Below are 25,426 nucleotides of genomic sequence, written 5' to 3'. Positions count from 1 at the left end.
GGGCAGATGGCTTGTTTCCTTTTCTGTGAAAAAAAATTAAAAAAGCAGCATATGTAAGAGTTTTGAGCTTCCTCAGGCTCCAGAAGAAATCTCATTTCTGAACTGGAAACAGGTTCTTGAATTTTGTTCATTTTACACAGCTTAGGTGAGCTATATACCTCAGGGCCTGGTGTCTCAGGACCTCACAGATTTCTGGCTAACCATGGAGTCAGGAAATGTACCTTTGTGACACCTGCAAATGGTGACATAGATTCATGCATTTGTAATGAGATGGTCCCATGATGTTTTCTGCACCCCCAATGCAAGGGAAAGAGGGGCCTAAGAATAAATGAGAGAGATTTTCATTACCTGGCCAGTGTCCACAGCAGAAAAACCACATACAGAGTGTGTAAGAGAGTGTCTAGAGCACAATAGAAAGATAGACCATTTCATAATGGCATTTAGTAACTATCTAACTGGACACCATTTCCTTCTCCTCTGAGGCTGATTTATTTTTGGAAATATGATATGTTGCAAACACTTCATATTTTCTATGTAATTGTTGTCTAATTAGAAAATAGTATACCGATTAGTTATCCGATCAGACTTTCTTCCACTGGGAAGGTGCGTTTTATCTCCTTCAATAACTCTGAGTGATGAGACTAAGCTGCAATTGGAGTTAATTTAATGGACTTATCAGGCAATAAATATGACTGGCAGATTCACTTCTCAAATAATCTGTATATATAGCATGGTTTTATTTTTAGTAAGACCACAGGTGACATAAATTATAACTGTCCAACTTAGCTGATGGGAGGTTCCTAGACATAGTTATTATTTATTTGTAATTGCCTTCCTAATACAAATAGGAAAACATTATTTGAAAGTAGACATTTTAGGACCAGGCAGGCTGTTAATTTGTCTATGTGTTTTGATGGAATTAAATTTTAAAGTCAAATTATTAAAGTAAAACAATAAGCCACAAAGCTGAATGTTATGGCATATACCTATAACCTCAGCAGCTGGCAACCTGGGGCAGAAAAATCATAACTTTAAGACCAGCAATGGATACACAATAAAACCTTGTCTCAGAAAAAAAGAATACTTTTATGGTTAAAAATAAAAACTAGGGCTGGAGAGATAGATAGCTCAGTGGTTTAAAGCAGTGGCTATTCTTCAAGAGGACCTGGGATCAATCTCAGCACCCACATGTCAGCTCATCACCATCTGTAACTCTAGTTTGAGTGGTTATAATTCCCTCTCCTGCCCTCCACTGGCACTAAGCATGCACATAGTGCACAGACATACATGCCAGCAAAACACTCATACACATAAGATAGAAATATTAATGAGGATCAGAAAGATGGTTCAGTGAGTAAAGGCATTTGCTATCCAACCTGACCTTGTGAATTCAATCTTAGTGTCCCACATGATGGAAAGATAGACCCTTCTCTCACAAGCCATCCTCTGAGCTCCACACTTACACTGTTCTATATGCATATGCACACATACAAAATACTAAAAGTGTAATGAAAAAAAAAAACACCAACAATATCTTGTATTGCCCAGAATATTGCTTTGTTATGTCATTCAAAGAATACAGGTCTAGGCCGGGCGGTGGTGGCGCACGCCTTTAATCCCAGCACTCGGGAGGCAGAGCCAGGCGGATCTCTGTGAGTTCGAGGCCAGCCTGGGCTACCAAGTGAGTTCCAGGAAAGGCGCAAAGCTACAGAGAAACCCTGTCTCGAAAAACCAAAAAAAAAAAAAAAAAAAAAAAAAAGAATACAGGTCTTCTCAAAACTTACATAAGTAAATAAGATTCTTACTTCAGATTTAAACCAAATATTATTTGTACAAAATTTCTAATTTACAAATCGGGGATTTACACGACTCTGACTTTATTGTTAAGCCAGAATTCTACTTTGCACAATAAAATTTAGAAAAAAAATATTCACTAAACTAGTTGTCTATCATAAATAAGACACTTGCCAATTTGTCAACAATCATTGACCTATTTTTTCAAACTTTTCAGTTACAGAATTAGCATTACTTACAAGTGATCCAGGTGTCACATTTCAAACAGTACATTTACAGTATTTCAAAGAGTACACATATTAGCAGAATGTCTCTAACATAAAACACTTGAACATTTCCCAATAATTCTAGCTATAATTAACAATAACTTATGGTTTGTGTTAGAATAAATAAAACTTAAAGTTTATCCCCAGTGTTTATTATAAAATATCTTTTGTATTTTAATTGTTAATATATAAGAAATAATTATAAAGTATCTGTGGTAACATGTTGTATTAATTTTAACTGGAGGTAAGATTAAGGATTTAGTATTTCATTTCTCATCAGTTTATATGTGAAATGCCAGGAGAACATGCCCAATGTTTTTTCTTATGGATGCTCAATAGCTTTAAAAATAAGCACATCAATTAGTATATGAATTAATATATAACAATATGCAGAATTAGACAAATTATATTCAGTGGAGGCACAATGACTTGTTTTAACAAACATACACACACATATGATTAAGATAAAGTAAATAAAAATAAGCTAATTGCTCTGGTAACATGTTCTTCAATGCTCTATATGTAAGGTTGGCCAACTCATTTGGAACAATAACAAATATGGACTGATCACCTTAACTGTTGTAAACATAGGGATTCTGTTTTAGATTGTTAACAATGGGCAAATAATTCCTACTTATGACAAATAACAAAAAATATAGAGCTGAAATAATCAAATTCTAATGAATTCAATTGCATATATTTTATTTCAATAGTGTTTAGTAAATACCAAATTAACTAAGAAATGAACAGCCCATTGTATTAATGTCCAAAGCGGTCAGCTTTGATCAGGAATATCAAGTTTGTCATTACTCAGTTGTGTCCATAGTGTGAAGTTGGCAAGATTTCAAATTTCCTTTCTATCATCAATCATCACTTCTGAACCTCCTGGTGATGAGTGTAGGCAGAAGACAAGAAGAGGAGAGCCACAGCTTTATTAAAATACATTTGTAGTAGTCCTTGCTCATTCTCTGTGTGATGTAATGCTATACATAGCGTGCAAAGGAAATGTGTTCTCTTTTCCTCAGTGTGCATTTCAGTTCCCCCCTGTGAAAAAGGATGTTCAACTAACTGGTCAGTTAATTAACAGCCCTCGTGTTGGAGATATCAGAGATTTTATATAAGAACCAATAGAGAATGGTTGTAATCTGTTCTGTCCAAATAACAATAAAGCCAGAAATAACTTTTCCATTTTAAGAACTTACCCGATTTCTGCAAATGTATATTTTTTAGTAATTCTACAAACTAGCCGGAACATGTTAATATGTCATAAATCAACTATTGCTTTATATGTGATAAATTTTATATAAGCATAGAATATCAGTGGTATTATAAGTTACATATAGACAAGTTGAGAATTCGGGTACTCCAAACTAAGATTTGCTTTTGAGTTTGTCTGACATATATCTCTGTTCAAACCCCATTTTAATCTTCAGTGTTAGTACAGTAAAGCTCAACTTGTATGAGTCATTTCTTCATGTTCGTCTTTTATTCCTATACAAAGTAAGAACTTTGAATACTGATGCATAATCCTTATCACCTAGATGATATAATGAGATCCTATAAGAATTCTTGGAGTTTTTAAGAATTGTTGAAGTTTCATTAAGTTTAATTATTCTCAAATGACTTAAAAGAGTTTATTCCTGGGTAACTAAGGATATGAAAGCAGCATATGAACATCATTTGGTAGCCACTAAGCAGGGTGCTTGCTTGAGGTTGGTAGAGACATAAAGCTTGGTGCCCTGTAGAGAAAGACAAATTACGTCTCATGATACATTTGTCCACTGCATAGTACTAGTGTTAGGCCAGTTTCACTAGCATGACAGTCAGATGAAGTGAGATGCCTGCTTAAGTTCCGAGGGAGTCATCTGCTTCCCACCATGTCTTAGCTGCTTATAAATATCACTGTTTGTCCCATGACTTATACCAATGACAGTGATTAATGGTTGTCATTATCTTCACTCAGACTCATAAAAACTTCCTCAAGAAAGACCAATCATAGCTAGAATGATGTTAGTTAAACTGTTTTCCTACAACAGGCAATATAAAAGCATTTAACTATAAAAGGTGAGATTGATAATTTATTGTGCTTTGAGTCTGCCTGACAACTGCTGCTTGTGGTTAAATTTGCCATGTGGTGAACTGAAATCCTATATGTGAATCCCTAAGAGATGCCTATCTGGGTGATTGCATAATACTTCAAAGTTACCCCATTCATATAAGAATAAAGATGACAGCTGGGAAGTGGTGGCACACGCCTTTAGTCCCAGCACTCTGGGAGGCAAAGCCAGGTGGATCTCTATGAGTTTGAGGTCAGCCTGGTCTACAGAGTGAGATCCAGGACAGGCACCAAAACAACACAGAGAAACCCTGTCTCGAAAAAATAAAACAAAACAACAAAAAAAGAATATAAGTGATGATGTATAATCGAAAGCCCTAGAGCAGCATAAATCTGACACTGGTTGTTTGGAGGGTCAATATTTCTAGCAGTGAGGTGAACCTTTCATCATCCATTTGTGATTTCATTCATGAACTCTGTTTTTAAGGTGAGTATAAAGTGTTATTGTGAGCCCACACAGAAATGTTTAAATAAGTGAAACTGCTCTTTGTATCAGATGGAAGCTGAGTGGTGCATTAAATTATTGTCAAGCAAGTGAAAAACTCATGATTTTATTGTAGACTATAGCAACAAAACAATAATGTATTGATTCTCATTTGCCCATGACTTTTAGGTCTTATATCACAAGAATTTGAAGTTATGAATTCTTGAGTATTAGAGTAAAACAGAAAACCAAAATAAGTCAACAAGGATATGAATTTTGTTGAAAGAACATGATAAATGTTTGAACCATTTTTGACAATAAATGGAACAGGAGACAAATGTAACTGTGGAGAAAAACGTCATCTATGAAACCTGATAGATATATATAGGGCTTCTGTTTAAAGAATTATTGTGGTCATCTTTCCAAGTTTCACCTTTTTATGTTAGAGGGAAGTTATGTTTTGTTGCAAAGAGCCAGCATGGAGGCATTCAGTAAATATCCGTGGGATAATATGAATTTGAGCAGAGAGAACAGAATGTGATAGAATAAGGTCATGAGTTCCCTCCTGAAATTCTAATTTTCTCTAAAGCAAACGGAGAAATGAATGTATGCACTGTAAACAGAGTGCCCATGGGTCTTAGTTTACAGTGTTGATCTGCTGTAGATCTGACCCATTCCACCTTTTCATTTTCAAGGCTTTAGTATGCGTGAGAAAGTATGATAGCCTTATCTATGAACAATAATAAAAGGCTCTCAGTATTTATTACCCATTTATTAGATGCTTGCCAATTGTTAGAGACCTTAAAATGCTTTCAATGAATAATGAATTCTTTATAATAACCCAATAATGCATTGGCTGGGGACACAGTGCTCTGTGGTAGATCATTTGCACAAAGCCCTGATTTCTATGTACAACATTGAAAAAAGGAGAAGCAATAAGGAGTCAAGTATTTTATTATTGCCTCATAACAGTTAAAGAAACAGAATTAGGGAGAATAGAACAGCATGGTGTGCTCTCACAGTGTGCAAGTCTAGATCTCAGACTACAACAGAAGATGGCATAGTCTTTTCCTAATTACCAGTTTATATAATTAATTATTTTGCATAACATACTCAAATATTATCAGTTGTTATACTTTTATTATCCTGAGCTTTTATAACTGTGTTTTTATAAAGCCAAATGATCTTTAAGATGCAGAAGTCCGAACTTAACCAAGTAGTAGTTCAAGACACTGATGTCTCTATATTAATGAAAGAGATTTGCTGGAAGATTTGTTTATGCCAGGCACTGTCATTTTGATTTTTTCCCTATGTTAGACCACAACTTTATTAAACAGTTCTACAAGACAAAGTATGTGACTCTCATGAACACAAACATTGCTTCAGCTATTAATCCTAAATTGGTTTACAGGTTAAAAATGAAGAATGAGGTATTATGATTTTTCCATAGATTGCCCACCACTGAAACTTCTATGCCTGGGCACCTGGGAGTAACTTATTATCAGGATACTGGACAAAGAATCTGAATAAAAGGAAAATTCTTAGAGGAAGAAGAACTCCCCAACCTCTCATATCTATAGTTACTATCATGTACTGAATACTTGATGAGGACATGTACTTTACATACTGTTTGTATTTTGTTTTTCTCTTCACCATATCTCAAATAAGAAGAGAACTGTATTTGAACCAATGAAAGTTCAATTCTGCTGTGCTATATAGGATATTCGTGTCTGAAATCTCTACATATTGCTCCAATTTAGAAATATTTCTGATAAAAAATATTAAATAAACATGAATAATATGTATTCATAATCAACTTTCTTGTACCACTGTGTAAACAATGTGAATATAAAACATATGTAATAGCAGTACAGAAATGCTATTATATATAAATATCTAGTCATTATTTCTAGTAAAAAGTGGAAATTCATATGAGTATACACTAAGTTCTTTGTGTTATTGAAAGGCAAGTAAAGACAACCAGGCTTATGCACAATATGATTACAGTTCACTTGGTGATACAATATATGTCTCCAAATATGGACTGTGTGCTGTCATTACAGACTAAAGAAGAAGTTAATTTGGCCCAGGGCTGAAAAAAAATGTCATCATAAATGAGATGAGATTGGATGGAATGACCAGATGTGGAGAAAAAGTAAGTGAAAGAAATTTTATCTTCTATAGCAGAAACTAATAGTATCTTGTCTTTAGGGCTTGAGAGATGGTTCAGTGGTTAAAAGCTCCATATTATTCTTTCAGAGGACCCAAGTTCAATTCTCAGTACCCATGTCAGTCTGCTCAAAACCATCCATAACACCAGTTCCTGGGGGTAGCCAATGCCTTTATCCTATACATGCACATACCCATACTCTGACACTCAGACTCTCTCTCTCTCTCTCTCTCTCTCTCTCTCTCTCTCTCTCTCTCTCTCTCTCTCTCTCCTCTCTCTCTTTCTCTCTCTCTCTCTCTCTCTCTCTCTCTCTCTCTCTCACACACACACACACACACATTTTAAAATAATAAAAACAAATATTTAAAGTTAATAAAAGAGCTATAATATGCTTGAGATCTTATATATAATTACACGTTCATATTAATATCTGTAATAAATTTATTCACAGCTAGTAAACCTAATTTAGACCACAAACTCACAATGGCAGGATTTGTGTGCTTTTGTTCACATTTTGATCTTTAGATTGTTAACATGGCTGTTAGCATCTAGACTTTGTATATCACATAGTTATTAAGTGAATGGGACAGTTCAGACACTTGATTTATTCTCCCCCCACCATGATGCCAATTACAGCCGTCTCCATGTAAAGACTGAGTATTTTAGCTGTGGCAGTTTGGGGCTGCTTTCGTTTGCTTTTGTTTGTTTTTGCTTTGTTGTTGTTGTTCTGGAACCAAAGGCTCTCACAATCATCATAACCTCATGAAGCAAGCTTTTAAGGCTTTTTATTTTCCAGAAGAAAAGGAAGAACAGCAAAGGAGCTGTAAACAAGTTAGCTGCAGGAGGTTCTCTTCTGAGAACAGCTGGTGTATTGCTTACTTTTCTACTGCTGTGAGAAAACACTGTGACTATGGTGTCTCATAGATTGAAAGAGTTTATTCAAGCTTATGGTTTCAGAGAATTAGAGTCCATGGTGGCAGTATGGAGACAGCAGGCAGCAGGCATAGCCACTGAAGGAGCATCTAAGCTCACATCACAAACCATAAGCCAGAAGCAGAGGCAGCAGGAAGTAGCAGGAGTCCTTAAATTCTCAAAGTCCACCTCCAGTGACATACTTCTGCCAAACAGTGCCACCAATTGGGGACTAAGAGAGCAAATGTCTGATACTACAGAGGACATCTCATTCAAACCGCCAAAGCCATACAACTCTTTGCTCAGATCAGTCCCTCCACAGGAAGCAGCAAAGCCACCAAGCCTATCCGTCAACAGTACCATGGCTTCCCAAGTTTTCTCAAGCACCATTTGCTGCTTCCTATGTTTTAGCAAGAGATGGTTGGTGTCTCACTGTTTTGGTTGGGTAGATAGGGAAAGCTTTTAAAGTCATACCCAAAAAGATAACCAAGAATCATAATCTCACATTACTTATTGGCCACAGTGAGATCAAACATCATTAGCATTGATTTCTGTGATGGAGAATGGTTGGATTTTCATATTCTGTGGGTGGAATCTCAGGAGACATTTTGAAACATGTTCAGAGGGAGAAGATACTCAGAAGAGTAAAGAATAAAAAGCAAGCAGAAGACCGATGGGAAAATATTATGGTGAACTGATGGCAGAAAGCTTTGATCTTTCAAACAGTGTGTCAATCACTTCATAAAACATGGAACATACATTCAGGGTAAAACAATTTTAGTAGCAAAGATAGCCACTTCTTTTAGAATGAGGAAATGAGAACATGTAGGACCTGGAAGGAAGAGCCTGGGCAGAAGCTATTGTCATAGCCCTAGGTCACTGGGGGCCTAGACCTGAGATCACTTGAAGAAATCCTGGCTGGCCCTCCCCATTGATTGATTTTGATTCATTTGACCTTTCTGTCTAAGATAGAAAGACTTTTAAAAAGTGTCCTCCCATCCGAAGTAATATTTAGTAAACTCTCAAGGGGACTGTATTCTCACAGACACATGAAATACAGAACTAAATGAAACCTCACAACTTCAAATTGCTCAGCAGAATATTAGTGTTTATATTGGCTGCCAAATAAGCCCCACTCAAAGCTTTGTTCTCCTGGCTTCCTTGGTGACTGGCACTGCATTGTCCTCCCTTCTCCCCATCCTCATTCTGCAGAGGCCTGATCATCATCAGGTGAACACTGGGAGGGAATACATAATTGCACAATTCATTATGAGTAGTGATTGAACAAGACCAGACCCAAAATATTTCTTTTGCCTTGGGCCACATGAGACAACTGAGAATACAATGAATCCATGTATTAAGGATATTTCAAGCATGGACCATCACATCCTTGACGTGATGACTATTATTACTTGTCAACTTGACACTCCTTGGAATCTCAACTGAGGAATTACCTACACCTGATTAGTCTGTGAGGCATTTTCTTGATAACTAATTGATGTAGAAGGGCCCAGCAAACTGTAGTGTTATCCCTAGGTTGGTAGGCCTGGGGTGTGTAAAAAAGGTAGCTGAGCAAGCTAAATATGTGTCTCTATAATTAAGGATATTGCTGGCTGAGTACCTATTTAAAGAAAACATTGTATGGGAGAAATAGTTTTTGTTGTTGTTGTTGTTGTTAGATTGCCTAAGTATGAATCTTTCATTGACAATCGGCTAATACTGAGGAAAAGATCTCTGCCTTAGTCTCTCCTTCCTTAAGTGAGAAAAAAATATACCCTCTTTTATGATTCTTTGCCTGATGAAACAATCTGTTTAATAAGCTACAATCATGTTGCCCTTTTAGAAAGTCCCTGGCATGGAGAAAGTGCTTGGGGAGTGTGTTCTGGCAAATCAGCAGAGGATTAGACTAGATAACATTTTAGTCTCCTAAAGATTGCATAGTACCAGCCACGCTTTTACATTGTCTAGAAGCCAATGCCCCACTTGAACGAGTTTTGTAGAAATCCATGACAAAAGCACATCAGAACAGCTTGAGATACCTAGGTCAGTGAAAGGCGCAGTAATTACATTAAAGGGATCATCTTGGATTCTGCGTACATTGCATCCTTTAAATGAGCATCACATTTTTCTCCGGGCGGTTACTATTCCTACACAGCGGTTACTATGGCCAACACAGATGGTGCCCAAACTTCCTACTGCATCCTTCTAGGCAATAGCATTTATCAAAGTGCTGCAGGTCAGTAAAGACTCAAAGCAAACCCCCTGTCTTAGCTTGATGCAGCACGGTCATTTAGGCAAATAAACCTTTGTTGACAAATTCGAGGAATTACTAATGAATAAAATATACTAGTAACACAAACAAATTCTAAGTTTGATGAAAGAGCAGTTTCTTTTTAGAGAGGAAAAAAAAATCACTTGGTCTTTTCTGATGAGCATCTCTAGACAAAGGGAAACCAAGTTTTGGTTGCACGTTTGTGTCTTGCAGTTAGTGGGCACATCGCTGTTCCTGTTCCCTCCTGACCTGGCCAAGCAAAGCCGAGCAGACGGGAGATTTGTCTTGCACATGCTTACCTTACGTGCACACAATCTAAAAAAGTGCAAGCTTCCTTTCTGTGCTTTCTACAGCTCAACCCTCTTCACTGGGTTTTGCAGTTTCTAGGTCTGTTTGCCCTTGAACCCTGACCTTGCTCTTCCTCTGGCTCAATCAGGATCAATCTGTTCTCCAGGGCTCCTTTCCCTCAGGGTCATCCCAGCTGGCGCAGCTGGCTCTTCCAAGTGGAGCCTCTGAAGACTAGAGATGGAACAAGCAGAAGACAGAGTCCTCACTGAGATTCACTCATCTTGTCACTTCTGCTGCCGCTTCGTCTCCTAACTGAACCCTCTCAAATGTGCCTGGATTCTGGCTCCCACCAGATAGCAATCAGCTCCCCATGCTGTGACAGTTGCTCCCCTGTGCTCCGCCAGTCTGATCTTGGTGTGACTTACTCCTGGTATTAATTTCTGGTTCATCCCCCCCCTTTTTTTTTCTTATTTCATAGCTTCTCTTTTGGTAATGATCAATTTCCTGTTTCTCGCAGTACCTGCATTACAGCCTCATTCAGATACTCCAAGTGAGTCTTTATTTCCTCATTGGTTGCTGGGCGATTCCAGGTTGGGCTTGGACCACCTGCTCTTACTAAATTCCTGGGGAAGAAAGACTGTTGGCTGCAGTATCTTTCTGGTCATCACCATACCATCCTCAGAGATGCTCCGGGTCAGGATCTCCCGCAGACAGTGTTCCTTTCACGGCTCTTCTCTTTTTCTAAGTGACAGTGCCACCTGAGCTCTGTCTGTGCTCTCCCAGAGGTGGGGACAAATAATTGTCTTAGTTTCTGCTAACTATAGTGTCAGAATACACTCAACTGTTACCTGTGAGCACAAACCTTGCCTACCCCTCTTTTTCATAGAGAATTCTTCATATATGTCACAGGAGCTGATTTATCCTATCAAGAGACAGTGGTTCATAGGGGTCACCTAAGACCATCTGAAAACACAGATATTAGCATTACAATCCATAACAGTAACAAAATTATACTTATGAAGTAGCAATGAAAATAATTTTATGCTTGGGAGTCACCACAACATGAGGAACCAGCCCCAGCATTTGGAAGGTTGAGAACCACTGGTCTAGTAAGTCACAAAGGATAACAAGGTTCCTAGACTCCCCTCTATGCAAACAGCAGAATTAAAATATATGGTATATTAGTTCCTATTCTAAAATCCTGTTCCTTGTGCTTTCTTTCCAATGAAAGAAGTGAGGGCTACAAAACATGTCTATTTCAAAAAGGTTTAAATTACAGTTATTCACCTGTCTTATACCAAATGTGTCAAACTGTTGGTCTGCAACCTTAGAGCTTCTTAAGCTTTCTTGGGGTATAAACATGGTAGCATATACCAATGTCAAGTTTCTACAAATAGCCTTGTGTGGGGGATTTCCCACACTCCTTTCATACACACCATTCTATTGCTCTGCTTCTTCTCCTCAAATGGCCAGTTCCCCCTGTTAGGCTCTGTGAACTTATCCCCCACCCCACGCCCCAGTTTGGAAGGTGTTGCTTGCAGCTTCTTGCTTGTGCCCTGATGGTGCATTATTTGAAGTGTAATATTTCCCTTCTCTGACAGATTTGAGTCTCCATAATAAAAAGTCTGTCCGCCTTCCTTCATCTACTGCCCAGAAACTTCCCTGACACTTAGGTGTCATTTAAAACATTTTTGCTGAACTCTTAAAACAGCACTGACAGCTCTGGGGTCTTATGGGCTAGGTCAAAATTACCATGAGCTCTTGGCAAGAAAGTGTTTTGTTTCTCACCGTTCTTAGTTTCAAGTCATATTTCAACAACACTCTGGTTACTTTTCTAAGACCTGGGGTTTGTTCCCTGTCCATAAAGGAACTTATATCTTTGTTGAACAACAGTGACACTGGAAAGACATGAAAGCACTTTAGCAACTTGAGATGAAAATTCTCAAAACTGTTCTTGGCTATATTCTCTTCCAGCAGAAGTTGCACCCTCTCTCTGAGTCTGTCTGCCTAAATTTAAGCCTCATTTCCATGTCCATCTAAATATGTCCTCGCTGCCTCCACCATCAATTAAGTAAATGCCGCGTCTCTAACTCATTTCCTTTCAGAGGACGAGCTCAGCCGTGCTCTGTTTATTCAATTATAATGGCTGTCTCTGCACACAGTGGTCCATTGCCTCCAGTGCCATTTCTCATGCATTTGTTTATTCGCCCCAATTAGACTCGGAGCTCTACAGACAGCAGTATTTTTTCTTTTATTCTTCACGGCATAGGCGTGAGAATTGAATGTCTTCTAGATTTTACTGCTATCTGTGCTGGTGTCTTAGTTCTTTATCAAATAAACATACTGTGTACTCACACTATACATAGGTCCACTATAAATGGGTATTTGGTGGCCTATACAGAGCACTGGTCCTTTCTCCGGATACTCTGTGAGCTAGGCCAGGCAGCCCAGGCAATACAGGGATTCTGCTGCTTGTGGCTTAAGACTTTAATCCCAGAAATCAGAAAGCAGAGGTGGGCAGGTCTATGTGAGTGAGACTGAGGACAGCCTGGTCTACATAGCAAATTCTAGGACAGTCTGCACTACATAGAAAGACCCTGTCTCAAAACAAACAATCAAATAACAACAAATAATAATAATAAAAACAGTAAGGAGTATCCTTAAATTTCACTCCCTAGGGATTCACCATTACTTTTATAGTACTTTCATCATTGATAAGTAGGTCTCTGTCATAGGACCTAGCCCTGTTCTTCAAAACACATAATGATATTATATGCATATCTTAAATCTGTATATGTAATAAGCATATAAAAATGTAGAATTTTAAACATAATTGTGTAAAATATATAGTATACATAAAGTATGTTTATGTGTAAGTAGCATATTTAAAATATAACCATATGCATGTTTGTATAAATGTGGGTTTTATGTTTGATTTCTATTTCCCTCCATAGATTTTCTTATTCCTAAGGGTCCGTCTCCAGTAAACAAATACCAAGTCTAACACAAAGTCTGGCACATACTAATATCCATAAATATTCATTGAGGGGAATGAATCGGTGGAAATCAACAGCTTTTTCTAATCATTAATTACATCAGCTCTTAAGTCGTCTTGAGCAAAATAGTATAGAAAGAAGAAAACTAGGAGCCTTAAAAAACTGCTTTTTTTTTTCTCTTCTAAAACTTCACCGGTTTATGATCTGCCTCTCCAGGGAAAAGGCTCCCATTCCTCTCTGTTTGTTTTCAGCTTGACACAGAAAGAAAAGGGTGGGGAAACCTCTGCTGTTCACTGCTATTGCTGCCCACTAATAGAGAAGCCCCAGCTCTCCTAGGAGAACACCTGTCAGTAAAACCCTGCTGTCCAGCCAGTGAGGTGGAAAAGTAAGTGGACACTTCGGCCCATTCTGCTGTAGCATCCTGCTTCTCCTAAACAGTCCAACCTGGATGTCTTCAGAACACACCTAGAGCATATTATGTGAGTGTTTGTTCACTTATCACAAATCAAAACTACCTCGAAGAGAGGAAGAATACGATACAATCACAAGAGTATACTGGGAACCAGACCATCTGCTTTCTGGTTCTGGCCTCAATCCTTTCTAAGTGGTAGATTGCAAACAAGCTGTGAACCTCTGCTTTTCTTCTCTCTCCACCTTCTTTCTTAAGCAGAGATCATAAAATCATTGAATTCATAAGACTTCATCCTAGAAGTAAATAACAGAACACACAAAGCCTTTGGAATAATGTCCAACATGCTTAATAATTGTTTCTCAGTCATTTTTGTCATCTTTATAATTACTTTTGTCTGTTTCCATTCCAAAATTAAGATAGGATTGCTGCTAATACATGATGATTAAATTTCCACCAAGACTAAGTAAGCGGGGAAATGAAAAACTCACATAAGTAGTAGCAAGAATTGAAAGGCGGCATCAGAAAAGATGTAGGAGAAACATGAAAAGGTGCAGCAGAAAGACAGGATTATCTGTTTGCTCTCTTTTACTCTTACCTTGATAGAAAATATGACTTTACATACCTGTCAAGAACGTAATGAACACTAGTCTTACAGCATCTCCTACAGTCTAAGCAATTTGGAAAACAATTAATCACCATCCACTCCACAGTCAGCTTGGCATTGCTGAGGAGTCTGCATTGACATACCTGGGTGGTTAGGAAACTTCCTCATTCAAAGGCTCTTTGACCCCCTTTTCTTTGTCCCAAAGGGCGCAATTACATTCTCCCCACACATCATTATAAATAGCACTATTAGTCCTTAAAGTAAGAGACCCTCTCATGCTGTTTTCTTTCCTTTTTGATTCTTTATTAATATGTGTGATTCATTTAATATATATTTATTTAGGTTCTCCCTATGGACACAGCACTGCACTAGATACCTGATATAAAAACAAATGTAAACCACAAACCAAGCAGCCATCAACAAATAGAGTCTGCTCCCATGAAGCTTCTGTCTAATTACAGCTCTCAACAGCAAATCACCAGAAATGTATGCCAGAAATTAGTTGAAAGCTTTAGATACGATGATGAGGTTGGGAAGTTTGAAGGCTGTCTTAGGGCAATACGCTGACATTTAAGCATCATCTGAAGACAGAAAAGAAGCAGGCATTCAAGTTCCGGGCAAGATTCCCATGGCATGCAGAAAGAACAGCCGCCGTACAGGTGTCGTGGTGTGGCGTGAGCATGCATGCATGCATCCCTGCATCTGTAGTGGGACGTGGAGAGCCATGGGAGAATCACCATGAGGAGAGCATGGAGGAGCAAGTGGTGATCAGAGAATGCAGCTTCTTGTGGTATGAGTGTTCTTAATGTAGACCATGGCACCGTTAGAAGTTATTTAAACAGGCTACTGTGGCTTAATACATATTATAAGAGACACTCCTGACTGCTTTATGGAGAACATGGGGGAAGAGGGTGTAAATAAAATATGAAGACAACTACCAGAACAGTGCAAGCCAGAGAAGATGCTTGTAGTTCAGACATGCTTAGGAGTGACTGAATTGGAAAGGGAAGAACCACGTAAAAGCCGGATGTGTCTGCTTCATGTGTTGGGTGACAGTCCCACTTGAAAAAAAAAACAGTAGAAATAAGTTTTCTGTCTTGATCAGGTCTTTTCATGATATGATTTTGACATTCCAACAGAGATGCTAAGTAGCCATGGGATCACACTAGTGTGGAGTTCCTCTGTCAATAGCCTCTGCACTATGACCCCTCGGTTGTTTAACTCCTTCACTACAGGGTAAAACCAGTCAGTTCAAAAGTCACTCCAGGAGAAAAAAAGACAAAATGTTACACATGCATTTATTTTTCTTAAAGTAGGCTACCTAAATCTTTACCCATTTAAAGATATGCCTGCTCTGTGTTTCCTATCAAACCTGACTCCACATCTCTGGTAGTTGGTAAATGCTAGCTCAGATGTATTTGGACCTGACATCTACTTCCCCAACAATCTGATGCTTTGTATGATTCCTTTGTCCTCCCCTACACTCTTCCATATCTCAGAATCTGGACAAGACTTGCAGATAAGGGACATTTCCCTACACCAGAGTTTGTCAAAGTAGCCCACTGAATCTTGTGTGAGCTACTGCCACCTTGAAGTCTTACCACTGTTCTTGATCAGTTTCAAAAACTCCTCAACCCCAAAATAGCCCAAAGGGGAGGAGAGATCTTCCCTTAGATGCCTTTCTGGAAAAGATTAGCAGTGAGAATTAATTCTGTTAGTTCAGGAACCTAGAGAATCAGGTGCCATGTAAAATATGGGCCTTAGAGAGGAATCATATGCATATAACCACGGGGTCAGTGCCCGCCTACTTTCAGTCATTCTTGCTATGCACTGGTGATTCCTTTAGGACGTACTCTGCCTCCTCCATGACACAGCCACGTACACTCTCTTCTTCTCCGCACTTGTAGTTTTCTTGTGGTTTTACCACATTACTGTAAGCATCTGGCTATTGTCTTCACCGAAAATTTTCCTTGTAAGCACAATATGTGCTCATCTCTAAATTTCAAAGATCTAGCACATCTGGTATAGATTCCTAAGTGAATATATTTCTGAATGACTGAATGAACAAGTGAGTGAATGGATAAATGATATGGTCAAAGTAAAATAGAAAAGTTAGTGATGGTGCTTTGTTGATAGACAACAGGTGACTCAGGCAGGATAGGACATCTTTAGCTCTCATGGTGACAGTGGTATTCTCTAATCTTACTTTTAGTGTCAAACTAGATCTCACTCTTACCTAAAATATAAACATTTAGAACTTTGGGTGTATACATATTGTGTGGCAGAAACTATCTAGAAAAATGGTGGAGTTATACGTAAATATTTCAGTTAATTACAGAAACAGCCAGTTCCACAAAAGCTAACAGTGATAACAACACCAATGACTAGGTTAGAATTCATCTTCTAACTTTATATTAAATTCACTTCCCTTCTTTAAAAAGAAATTTGTGATAAAGAAACAATGGCATCTTAGATCCTGTTGTGTGTGATCTCAATCTGCGTCACTTCTAAGAGGACTTTTCCGGTCTTAATTACCATCCGTTTTCTGATATCAGTGCTGCTGTCATTGGACTTTCAATCAAGGAAGCAAAGCGAGTCCTAGGATGTTATGAGTTAGATTATTTTTACTTATATTTTCTACTAAAACACTTCTTCCTAATACAAAATTTGGCATTTGTCTTAGGGTAACTATTGCTATGACTGAGCACCATGACCAAAAGTAACTTGTGAAGGAACAGGTTAATTTCACTCACAGTTCCATCATCAAAAGCAGTGAGGGCAGGAACTCAAGCAGGGCAGGAGCGTGGAGGCAGGAGCTGATGCAGAGGCCATTGGAGAGGGGCTGCTTACTAGCTTGATCCCCATGGCTTCCTCAGCCTGCTTTCTTATAGAACAAAGACTGCCAGCCCAGGGATGGCCCCACCCACAATGGACTGGGCCCTCTGCCATCAATCACTAATTAAGAAAATGCCCTACAGGCTTGCCTACAGCTGGATCATATGTAGACATTTTCTCAATTGATGATCTCTCCTCTCAGATGACATAATACTTCATAGCAAAAATAAGTAAGGAAGCTGGTATTGTGGCACATACCTTTAATCCTAGAATTTGGGAGGCAGAGGCTAAAGGATCTCTGTGATTTCAAGGTTAGTCTGGTCTACATAGTGAGTTCCAGGACAGTCAGAGCTACATATCAAGATGCTGTCTCAAACAGCAACAATAATAATAAAGTAAATGAGATACAGGTTCATTATGGCTAAATAAGTAATACAAAATTATTTACAAGGTCTCTAGACACATGGGAGCACAATACTTCCTATTACCTTAGCTGTGCCAAAAAGTTTGAACATAAGACATATTACATATTTAATGAGAACCTTTCAGTACAAAAGGAAAAATCAGCAAGTTTTGGAACTTGTGAGTAGCTGAATACTAAAATTTAAAATCTCACTAAGTGCATCTTAGAATTGATTTTCTAATCCATTGTGTCACAACTAATAACTGAAGCAACTTCATCTCCAGGGCAGAGAGGAGCAGTTATCAAACATTAGAGTTCTGTTTTAAGTATCACATGTATCCATAATTGTAGATAATTATGCATTAACTTACACATATATCACATATTTTGATTTATTGATACATGTTTGTGAAATACTGATTGTGATTGGTTCTTCATTTAAGATGTAAAACAATTAAATTTAAATTTTTTTTAGAATTTCTTACATGACTACTGTATTTATGCCATTTCGACATTACCCTTTAAGCCCTCCAATTCCTCCAACTTCCACCTAACTCTCTCTCAAATTCAGGACTTTTTCAATTATATGAGGTGTGTGTGTGTGTATGTGTGTGTGTGTGTGTGTATGTGTGTGTGTGTGTAAATACAATATGCTGAATCCATTTAGTGTTGCTCATATATATATGTGTTTAAGGCTGCACGCTTGGGACGGGATAACCCATCAGGAGGTCCATCCCTTGAGTGGAAAACTGATTATTTCCCAGCAGCCACCTGGAGCTCTTCATTCATGAGTGAGACCTATGAGATTCTTTTTTCCCACCTACTTTGGGAAGTCAGCTGATATTGTCATTGTTCAGGTCTTGCTTAGATGGCCATATTGTTAAGATTTTAGGGGTACAACTCCCTGTCACAATATATAGAAAAAGCAATTTTGCAATAGAAGCCCTGGTTCTCTGACGCTTACATTTTCTCACTCCCTTTTCTGCTATGCTAGTTGAGACTTAGGTGAAAGGCTTCTATTACAGATAAATGAATTGAAGATGTGTACTACAAGGTCAGTTCTCTTCATATTGACCAGTTGTAGATTTCTGTAATGATCTGCAAAGGTCTGTGACATCAGCAGCCATGGGTAGTTTGACTTGGTTTATAGCACCAGGCATGGATTCACTTCTACTGAGCTGGTCTTATATCCAACTACATAGCTGTTGGTGGTCACCATGATACAAGCACTACTATTGCAACATTGGAGGTATCGTGTCATGCTGTTCATGTTGTGGCTCATGGGCTTTACAGCCAGGTAGGAGCAGTGATTTTTTATTTTTTTTTCCTGGGAAGCTTGTATAGCACCTTCAGATACTAGGAGAGTTAGTCCTCAGGAAGGAGGCTTCCAGGCCAGTTCCAGCTTGATTCCTCCAAGTCATGTGTCTTTAGCAATAGTTTCTTACCTTCAATTTATGGAAGACAAGCAAGGGCAATAGAAATTGCCTGCATTATTTACAGAGTCTTTTTGATTCCTTTGACCAAGAACTAGAAGAGAGGTTTCCTATGGCACTGAGATTTGCGTTAAGTAGTCTATGCAACTTGTAAGGGGGTATTATTACCCCAAGTGGTATAGCAACATATATATATATATATATATATATATATATATATATATATAGAGAGAGAGAGAGAGAGAGAGAGAGACACTATATAGTGTATATATATATGAATATATATAGTGTGTGCGTTAATTTTTAAATAAGCACAAAATAATGTTTCCTTGTGGTCTTTTCAATTGCCATTGATTTTTTTTGTCTCTCTTTCTCTGTATTGCTCTCCCTGCCTCTTCTCCAGTTAAATTTGAAGCCTAACTATCAAACTCCCCCCATACAAATTATTGCCTTTGCTATCACCAAGTGTTTTTATAATGATTTGCCACTTATAGAATAGTTTCATGGTTATTTCTCAGTGATCTTACTTTACTTTTAGAAACCTAAAAGTTAAGATAATAAATGCATACTTAAATACACATCATATGTATTCATATTCTAGCTGTTCTTTCCTAATAGCAAAAATAGATTCAGAAATGCAAAAAAAAATTTTAAATTAAAATGTAATAAACTTCCCAAATTGCCCCAGGGGTGAAGTTCTTTCCCAGCAGATGAAGATGATGCTTTGGGTGCCATGGAACATCAGGAACTTTTCTGAACACATACAAAAGGCAGGTCAAAAACTCTGTATTTTCATCACTTTACAAGTTAAAACAAAACAGAATAATGGTCTTTTATAGTAGACAAATTAGTCTTGCATGGTGAAGCATACCTTTAATCCTGTCATTGAGGAGACTTGTAAGACCAAGGCCAATTTAGGTTACATACAGATGCTCACGTTCAGAAAAAATAAAAACAAGGGCAATCGATGATATGTTCTAAAGCATTTCCCCATAATTACCAGACACTGTCCTTCTCTACCTTCTTCTTCTCCTCCAAGGCCACTCACCTACCCCTCTGTGTCTGAGAAGCAAGGACTCTGAACACCATCTACTTTAAAATACTTGGTAATCCCAGAGCTTATGTAGTGCCCATGACTGGGAAAGCACTTTACAGCATCAGTTACCCGGTTATGTAACATTTCTGTAACTACTGTAGAGAAGATTATAGCTATAAGAATATTAGTGTTCCCCACTGAGCTGCTGGAATTGTCCAAGACCACACTGGTGATAAGCCAAATATATTTCTAAGCACATTGCACACTACTGATTTTTCAACTAACTATTAATAGGGATGAGGTTATCTATATTTTATGCATAAAGGAGCCAACACTCACAGTGATTTGTAAGTGTGCCATAGTAATACAATTTGCAAAAAGAGAAGCTGAATAAAAGCCCTGGAAACTAATCAAAACACAAAAATGTGTGTGCCTATTGGAAGGAATAAGAGGGACACAAACCCAGCATCTGCACCACATCACAACTGTCACCCTAGCTACCATGGATCCACGTAAACTAGACAGTGGGATGTCACAAAAGGTTATGGAGAACAGCAGAGGCTACAGAGAATGCTCAGAGATTAAGAACATTTGTTGATTTTGCAAAGGACTCTTGTTCTATTCCCAGCACCTACATAGTAGCTAACAACTATCTAACTCCAGTTCCAGACAATATGATGTTTTCTTCTGGCCTCTGAAGTGTTTCTGAGGTTTTAATAGGCTATTATGCCCCATAAGTCTCCTTCTCTGAGCATAGAAGCATGCTATGCATCTAGCAGTCCAGGAAATGCTTTAAAATGACTTACCTGAATATTCTTAAGGAATCCACCTGTCTATGCCAAAGCCCCCTGGACCGTTTACAAGGACATTGCTGTCATTCATCTCAAGAGAATTTTTTTCCAAATTTTTGACATGTCAAATATTTAGTAAATTTATGATATTTAGCATATAAACTATGGAAATATAGATACATATCAACCTATGCATACACATGTTTATATATAGACATATTGGAGAATGTATGCAGATATATGCACACATTTATAGCATGGTTTACATATTCAAAGCAGTTCCCTAAAATGGTCACCTTGGAGAGCCATGTATTTCCCCAAAAAAATTTCAAAAACACAATTTTGGAGTTCATTTAGAGGAACATTTTAAGTGTTCTCACAATTATCTCATCTTTCCAGGGAGGAATTTTTTCTGGAAAGAAACAAGACTATTTAAAGCAAGTGGGATCTGAAACTATAAAATAATGGCATTAATTTTCTTATGAAATTTGAACTTGGTTCTGAGAGCAATTACAGAAGTGAGTGTGAGCTACAACATGTTGACTAATAGGCCCATGGGCACATGCCTGGGTTAGGCAGTACTTGCAATTTCTAATTTTCAGATTAAAGTAACTCACAATCATTTCAGTGTGTGTGTGGTGGTGGTGGGGGTTATCATGCATTCAGTCAAACAATTTAAATACATGGGGTCCATATGTAAAAGACAATGGAAAATAATGGCAAATATAAAAGTGGATGTTACATCTCTTTTTTTTCAGGGCAAACTAAAAAGCAACTTTAAACATTGCATAAAACCAATTAGAGACAAGCTAGTTACTGCTGTAGGGAGAAGAAGGGCAACACCATCTGTTTACATTCTGCTTAATCTTCTGAATAGCTCTTTAGTTATGTCCTCAGAACTTGGGCTTCTCATACACAGTAAAAATATAAAAGAAGTTACTAGGGCTGACTTCAAGCAGACTTGTGTTTGAACTCAGATGAACTCTATACATGGAAGTTACCTAATATGGCCAAGTCTCATTCCTCGTCTATAAAATTACAGAATGAGGAAGAGTAAACATGGCAGTGAAAATGCTGTACTTGTCCCAATGCCTGGCAATTTCCAATAATGACAATCACTGCAAAACTAAATTTTAAAGTCATGGTTTTTATTTTTATGAGAACACTGCCAAAAGAAAACTTGATCTCAAACTATCTTTGTTTACAACTATTAGTATCCTTCCACCCACCTGTTAACAAGTATTTGTTAAATATATCTTGCACACAGATCTATGTCAGAGATTCGAGGTAAATCGTATTTTCAGAGAGGTTATACTTAACTCCAGAGGTGAAGGTTATACTGCATCATAACACAAGATAGAGCCCTATTCAAGGAAAACATACACCGGGTGTGTTAGCACCTTATAGAGAAACAGGCTCATTCTGAAAGACAGGAAATGATTCATGCTTCGGGGGATGAAAGGCAGAATGGAAGGTTATCTTATGTAGAAAAGTTAAGAACATCTTAAAGCAAAGAAGAGAGACCCAAACATGTGGAGTATTTCAGGGAAATGCAGTTGTTTCAGTTGACATAGTGTTTAAAGGAAGTCTCAATATGTAGACACTACAGGCACCACCCTGAGTTCTGGGATGCTAAATAAACAACTGATTTTACTTAGTAGGCAGTCATAAACCAATGAAAATCTTTGAATATAGGGGACCATAGCGGATGCTCAATTTCAGGAAGTCTAAGCTGGAAGTGACCCATACTGAACGTTGAAGAGAGAAAAGTTTAGAAGTAAAAAAGACCAGCAGCAAAGTCAGTAAAGTGATTAGACATGTAACTGTTTAGATATATGTTGACTACAGTACAAAGGACAACATACCACCCTCACTGTGCCAGTAATGATCAACATTTTGCCTAATGTTACTAATTGATTTATTCCCTCATGATTTTTATTGGAATATTTAAAGCAAAGGTCATCCTGTTATTTAAAAACAATTATGTGTTTATCTCTGATAAGGACCACTTTTGATAAATTATATACCCCTTTCTTATACCATAGGTCTCTAATGTTATCTTTTACACATTTGTATACATATTTCCCCATTTATATCAAATATGACCCTCTATAATTTGTTCAAATCTAAATCAAACAAGATCCACACTTTACTTTTGGCTATCATGTATACAACATGCTATGGTATGGTATTTTATTTGGTGATTATTAGCATGCTTCCCTCCATTTGTTTTTCTACATTTATATGTTGGGTGATATTATTTCATGTTTTATAACTGGACTGTTGCACTATTTTCTATTCCTAAGGTAAAACTGTGACTAATCTAACCTTCATCCAGCTGTGTCATAATTGCCATGTACAGGACATCATACTGGATGCTAAGTGTAAATAATCACAGCTATCTGTAAATCAGGTCCCCACCTCCAGGACTGCAGAATCTGGAGGAAAAATAAAGATTAAAATGCACAGAGGTAAGGATAAATGATGGTCATATAAATTAGTTAAGAGATAAATGTTACAGTGTTCTAGGTGGAGGGGTGAACTAAGAGATGAACTGAGCTTTAGGAGGGATTTAGCAGATCAGATGGACAGGTTAAGGTAATTAGTAGTTTAAGAGGAAGTTGGGTTGGGAGGAAATCAAAAGAAAGAGTTCACTGTGTAATTTCAAACTGTAGGCAGAAGAACAAGTTCATTCTACCTATGAAAAATATAGGGTATAGAGACAAAATATCACATAGAGAAAATGAGAGACATTCTCAAGGGAAACTGAATAAAATACGCCAGTCAGTACAAACCATATGTAAAAGATTTGCCTAAAAACATATGTAAGGTCTGGCTTGGGAGAATATTAAATGGCAAGCAAAATAATTTGAATATTATCTTCCAGGACAAGAGACTACAAGACCCATTCATTTTTCCATATATGGGAAACTGTTGGATATTATGTAAAATTTTATGTTTCATTAATAGGCAAAATGCATCATTTCACAAGGGACTTTAAAGTGGTTTATACATTCCAATAGCAATAATTTTAAATATTTATGACAAATTTGCAAGAAAACTTAATGTCTTATTTTGCCCAACAGCTAGATTCTCCATTTTTAGAAAATCCAAACAAATTGGAGCTGATTCAATCAACTACAGCTGAGCAGAGAGGCCTTTGCAAGCAAGAATTAACTGTAGCTTGGTATAAAATAAAACCTTGACAAATTTATCATGAGGAAAAACTAGTAAACACAGATCTGCCAAAATCAACTCTTCATCTATTATTAAAGTGTGTGTTTTCTTCCCATTGATGGCAAATATGAATGACTCATAGTATTTTTTTCTTTACCAGAATAATACTGATTTTCATTATTGAAATATTCAAATGGCAACTGAGTTATCCAATTCATCAAAGAAATTATATGTTGAATATGACACAGATTTATTGGTAAGTAATTTCTTCCTGCATGTTTATTCTTTGTAAAATTATGAATGAGATAGTCTATATAATTTTACATTTTAAAAATATTTTAGAGTACCTATATGTCAGGATTTTATGCTAGGCTTTAAAGATAATAAAATCATATACGAAATCATAGTATTCTAGTGGTATACATTCAAGAATAGATAATCATACACTATACACGAAACACAAACTATGCACACCACAGCACATTCATGCACACACACACAGAGACACACCACAGTAATAAATACATGCACACACACATGCATGCACATACTACATACATCACCATCACCAAGTAAAAGGATTAAAATAAAGAAATCATTTGCTTTATGTTAGTGTTCCTCATTAACAAAACTATTGACATTTGGGATAAAATATTTCCTAGGACTGAAGAACTATCACTTCTTCTATTGTGACAACCAAAACTGTTTCCTGTTTGCAGATACTGCCAGAAGTCCAGTGAGAACTGAGGATAAAAATCTCTTGCAGCTTGAACTACTGGATTAGGGGATTTCTAAATGCAATTTGCTAATGAAGACAACACACTGCTGAGGAAAAATCATAGTGTTTGGTGGCTGATGCAACTAACTTGAAATAAAGCATTTTCGGAGTACAAAATAATGAAAAGGTGATTAAGCTCAAGTTTGAAAAAGACATAATTAAGTACAAGTTGTGTTTAGGGGCCATGGAGCTTTCAGTGTTTGGGGTATAATTAATAAAAATGTATAAAGGAATAATGGAAACTCCAGCACTATAAAAAGCAATCAAATTGTTGAGATCTTTAAATAAAAAGGCTTTTTCAATTTGTAGAAATGCTATTTGAATATACAAATGAACTTAATAAAACATGATTTTGGAAATGTGTATGTGGTATTAATCTATATAAGAAACTACTTGGTGTGATTCAATGAAGGATATATCTGGAAGAAATTGGAGATCCTGGGGACAGATGTCCCAGTGGGTGATGAGAGGGAAGAACATGTATTCAACTGTGGACCTTGTGTCTGTGTCTGACTTGTGAGTTGTTGAGATTGTCTCATAGAGTCAACACACCACGGTAGGACTGATCAACAGATTTTCTCCATCACTCAGGGACTCTGTGTGGAAAGTTGTAGCTGATGTTGCAGACTATTGAGGCTAAAGATGTATGATTCCAAATAGCAACTCAGCAGTGATAAAGAAAGTATGCATCTAGGCTTTTGAATAGTCTCATTAAAGAA

The 25,426-nt window shown here is 37.4% G+C and overlaps 1 protein-coding gene across 6 annotated transcripts in view; it reads left to right on the top strand.

The window, feature by feature from the left end:
- The window catches only part of Khdrbs2 (KH RNA binding domain containing, signal transduction associated 2), a 529,113-nt gene extending 504,043 nt beyond the window's left edge, over positions 1 to 25,070 (top strand). For 2 of the 6 annotated variants that reach the window (XR_008219929.1, XR_008219928.1), the window contains 4 exons: positions 6,664 to 6,755; positions 23,059 to 23,223; positions 24,090 to 24,185; positions 24,649 to 25,070. The gene's annotated coding sequence lies outside the window, so the exon portion shown is untranslated. Of the gene's footprint in view, positions 1 to 6,663; positions 6,756 to 13,489; positions 23,224 to 24,089; positions 24,186 to 24,648 lie in introns of all 6 variants that reach the window. The other 4 variants (XR_008219926.1, XR_008219924.1, XR_008219925.1 and 1 more) reach the window with 3 other exon arrangements.
- The last annotated feature ends 356 nt before the right edge of the window (positions 25,071 to 25,426 follow it).

This window comes from Peromyscus californicus, unplaced genomic scaffold (genome assembly GCF_007827085.1).
Source record: "Peromyscus californicus insignis strain IS unplaced genomic scaffold, ASM782708v3 Scaffold_19__1_contigs__length_69161282, whole genome shotgun sequence".
NCBI lineage: Eukaryota > Metazoa > Chordata > Mammalia > Rodentia > Cricetidae > Peromyscus > Peromyscus californicus.
The sequence above is the reverse complement of the archived record's forward strand: the minus strand, read 5'-3'. Positions and strand labels throughout refer to the sequence as shown.